Raw genomic sequence first — 4,343 nt, 5'->3', positions numbered from 1 at the left:
GCTGCAGCTGGTTTCTACAGCCACGAGTTTCACAATATTTATTTTTGCCTTTCATGGTTTTCTTGGGCTGTTGTTGCACTTGGGAGCCATGTAGTTGGCTGAAGCACGGCCCGGGAGCCGGTGCTGGCTGGAGGAAAGACCGAGATCTTGTGTTATTTCCCTTCGTGCCATTAAAATAGCCAGCAGACACGGCAGCGGGACACTGTCCTGTCTCAGGAGCCCATCCCAAGGCTCGTGGCCGTGCCACGTGTGTGGCCCCGCTGCAGAGCCTGCTCTGCTCGGTGCTAGTTTAGGCACCTCACTGTGTTTTCCTTGAAACTAGCTCTGCCAATGGCTTTTTTTGGGAGGTTGCTGCTCTAAGCTGGCCCAGCACGGCAGCCGGGGGTGTCGGCGCACCCCTTCCCGGCTCTGCAAACCTGCCACCACCCTCCCTTTGGGCTGAAGCAGGGACGAATCGGTGTCCCCTGGCCCATGTTGGATGGGAGAGCTGCCTTTGAGCCAGCAGGGTGACAAAAAGGGACCCTTCAGCACCAACACATCTCCTGGGTGCGAGTGCACATGGTCTCGGGGGTGGGTGCGAGAGAAGAGGAGGGGTAGCTTAGCTCACTTAAAAGGCTTTCAAAAATACGTGAAGTTTCTTTACATTATTTAAAAGCCTCTTTAAAGAGCAGCTGCCTCCTATTAATACCGCTCGGGCTGATAATCTTTGCTTGGATCTATCTTTAGAGCGCTGCCAGCATAAATGGGAGCTGGAGGTGCAGCGCGGGGGGGTGACGTCAGGCTGCGTGCCGGCTCCGGGGGCGGCCGAACCAGCTGAAAACACATCGAAGCCGCCCGGGAGGAGGAGAGCGGGGAGGAAAGCAAATAATACCCCCGACTTTTTAGGTGGGTTTGGAGAAATCAACCTTTCGGTTGCCTGTTTGCTCTGAAGCGTGTCTTTTTGTGACACTCAAGAGCAGTTTTTCGGGAGCAGTTGAACATGGCAGGGCTGCGCTCCCCGGATGGGATGGGGCTGTGGATCACGATGCACTTTGCTGGCTCAGCCGTGAAGTGGTCTAAGCCCAGCCTGGGGGAAAGTGCGTAGACCAGCTTTGGTTTTCTTGCTGCCCAGTGCAATCCCCGTAGCAGTACTGGGAAATGCGTCGCGTTAGAGGCAGCTGCGCTGGGGTGGCAGGGACTGAACAAACCACGCACGAGTTTGCAGAGATGAGGCTCTGCCCCGAATCAGCCCCCGGTCCTCTCTGCCACTAAATCCAGGGGGGAATCGAGATGATTCCCTGTTTTCAGGTGCCGTCCTTTGACGCAAGTGCGGCTTCAAAGGGGACCCTGAATAATCCTGCTCTCTGGCGTCAGCGCCGTGGGGGAAAGAGGGTGAGCGGGATCAAAACTCTTTGACTTGCTTTTATTTCCTTTGCTTTCTTAATCGCTTCCTGACAGCCCCGGAGCTGCATGAGAAATCCTTCGGAGTGATGCTGTGCAAGGGCTGACGCAGCTTTCGCCCCGTTCCCAGCAGGGCAGCCGGGAGGGGTTTTGGTAAGGATTAACACTGAGCTTCAGCTTTGCCCTTTGTCAAGATGCCCGAATCCCAAACTTACAGAATCATAGAATCATAAAGTAGTTTGGGTTGGAAGGGACCTCTAAAGGTCACCTCGTCCAAGCCCCCTGCCGTGGGCAGGGACATCTTCAACTAGATCAGGTTGCTCAGAGCCCCGTCCAGCCTGACCTTGAATGTTTCCAGGGATGGGGCAAACTTCTTGAGATTTCATCAATAATTGTCTTAAAATCAAATTGCATCTGAGCTGGGAGCCCAAAATGCCTTGCCAGATGAAAGCATCTCCATGTTTTCTTTCCTGTCATTGCCTAAACCAAATCCATCCTTAGTTTGGCTCAGTTAGACTTATCCCGGGGTGAACAGGATTTTTTAGGAGCTCAGATCTCAGCCGAGCGTTGGGATGTTGAAGGTGGCAGTAAGCTGGGACAGTTGGCTCACTTCTTTTAAGGCACTTAGGGGCAATGAACGCGGCTAATCCTTCACTCGGCATGCGAGAAACTTATTACCGCATTAAAACAACATTTAAAACCTCGGTAAGGAACTGCCGCCTGCGTGACAAGCAGCCAGAGCACATCAGACCTCTCTAAGCACACACGTAATTTAGAAAAACCACTGTATTATTCATTCATTCATATCGTGCCCATCAGCTGAGTATCAGGGGATGCTGAAAAAACTAACACGCATCTTGCCAGAGCCTGACCACACAGTGGGATGTGTGCTGCTCCCGCTGGCCTTTCGGTCAGTGTCTGCTTAGCAAATTGCTGGAAATTCAGGTTACAGGGAAGACTTTGCTCTCTATATGGCAAATGATGGCAGTTTGAATATCAGAGCAGAGGGTTAGTTGTTATTTTGATGGCAGATGAAAACCTTAGCTGCTGCAAAATTGAGTAGGAGATCGTAAAGCTGAGCCGGGCACCAACGTGTGCGGGATTTCTATGACACTAATGTAAGTTTTTTAGCTGTGCTTGGATGTGCAATTTGGGAGATGTCGCAGCCAGATGCTCCCGGCAACTCAGTTGCACGTAAATGGGGCGTGGGTGGTGGCTGCGGCTCGCTGCGATGGAGAAGGGCTGATGTTTGGGGCTGGGATTGTCTCAGCTGGTGTCGATCTGCTTTTTCAGCCTTGAAAACCATGAGCTGAAACCAGGGCTTTGTCAAAGCGTTCCAATAGCCCCAACAGGGGATGCCGGGAAAATCCCGGGTATTTGTGGAAAATTCCTCTGGATGCTGATCTTCCCCGGAGCACCGAGGGGCCCCAAGGCTTCAAGGAAAAGGTCCCTCGTACTTGACTCTGATTAGTGACTGACGACGGGGTGAGCGTCAGGCTCCGTGAACTCCAAATACCCCCCTAGGAAGAATAAAGCTGCACAATGCTGGGAGCAGAGCAGAACGCCTTTCCACACCAGAGGAAAAACCAATATTGTCCTTCTGGTAATCTCATTTTTTCGGCCAGAACGTACCACTCCCCATCCTTAAGGGAAGTTTGGTCCCTGACCTGGGAATCCAGCTCCGGGGCTGGTGCATCTCCCCAGGGGCTCGGTGGGTGGATCTGCCCGGAGCCCTTTCCTCTGATGCAGCAGTAAAACATCTGCCCTCTCCAGCTCCATCAGTCAAAGCTTTAACCGTGTCAGCGGGGCTCGGGGCTCGGGTGTCCGTCCCCGCCGGCACCTGCGCGAGTGACGAGGAGGAAAACGCTCGTGCGTCGTTGGGACCCTCTTGACTCACCGACAGCAGCTCCACCTAGCCAGTCACGCACTTTTCCATGAGCCGCCGCGACTCTCAGCCTCCTCCTTCCTGAGGACAGTGCCTTTGCCCAAAGGAAGGAAAGATTTACTTCGGGCAGGAAAGATTCGCGGCCACATGGCAGGAGCGTGTCCTGCCCGGCCAGGAGGCGGCGGGCGAAGGGGAAGGTGGGTGGGGCAGGGGGCTGAGTGATGCTCGTGGAAACTTGTGCATGGGAGCACTGCAGTGAGCAAATGTGATGGAGGAATGATAAACCCAAGAAAACATCTGTATTCTTCTCTTATTGTTCAGATTAATTTTTTAAATTTTCATGCTTGCGGCTTCTCTGCGAGTCTACCCTATGGGGGGCCGTGCTCTTCACTGTGACTGTAGGAATAAAGGCGTATTTAGGAGAAGATCAAAGGGACCCTTTTCAGATAATTAGCCATGAATGTGAACTCGAATCCCACAGACGGACACCTCATTCCCATGAAAATCATGGCCAGCGAATAAAAGTGAGTCTAAGAAACACATGTGAAACAGTTAAGCAAACAGCGGCTCAGAAAAAGATTTTTTTTAAGTCCTGAAAAAACTTCTAGGATTAATTATCAGCACAGTAATAAAAATAAATAGCTGGGCTCTTTCTGCTGGTTCGGACTGTCTGAATTCCCCAGTTGCGAGCAAGATCGTGCTAGGGTTTCGGCACGACTGGCTGGAGATGGCTGATGATTATATTGAGCCCGGTTGATTACTCCAAGCCAAACAGCACATCGAGAGAAGAGCAGGGATTTGTTTTCGCAGCACAAAGCGCTCCAAGCCTGCAGATGAAAAATAACCTTGAAGGAAATTCAAAGGAACCAACTGGAATTTTCTCCCATCTTGAGAATACAGGGAACGCAATTTCCATAAAATGATTTTTCTCTTTAAATAACCATTATGACCGGCTCGGTTTTGTGTGCCTGGACCCGCAGCATCTGTCCCGGCCAGGGGGAAGGCTGGAGGGGGAAGCTGGAAGGTGCAGGTAGCAGGGATCAATCATCCTTTGTAGCCACAGTCTGGTATCCTGGCG

This window comes from Pygoscelis adeliae, unplaced genomic scaffold (genome assembly GCF_000699105.1).
Source record: "Pygoscelis adeliae isolate BGI_AS28 unplaced genomic scaffold, ASM69910v1 Scaffold372, whole genome shotgun sequence".
Taxonomy (NCBI): Eukaryota; Metazoa; Chordata; class Aves; order Sphenisciformes; family Spheniscidae; genus Pygoscelis; species Pygoscelis adeliae.
Note: the sequence above shows the minus strand (reverse complement) of the source record.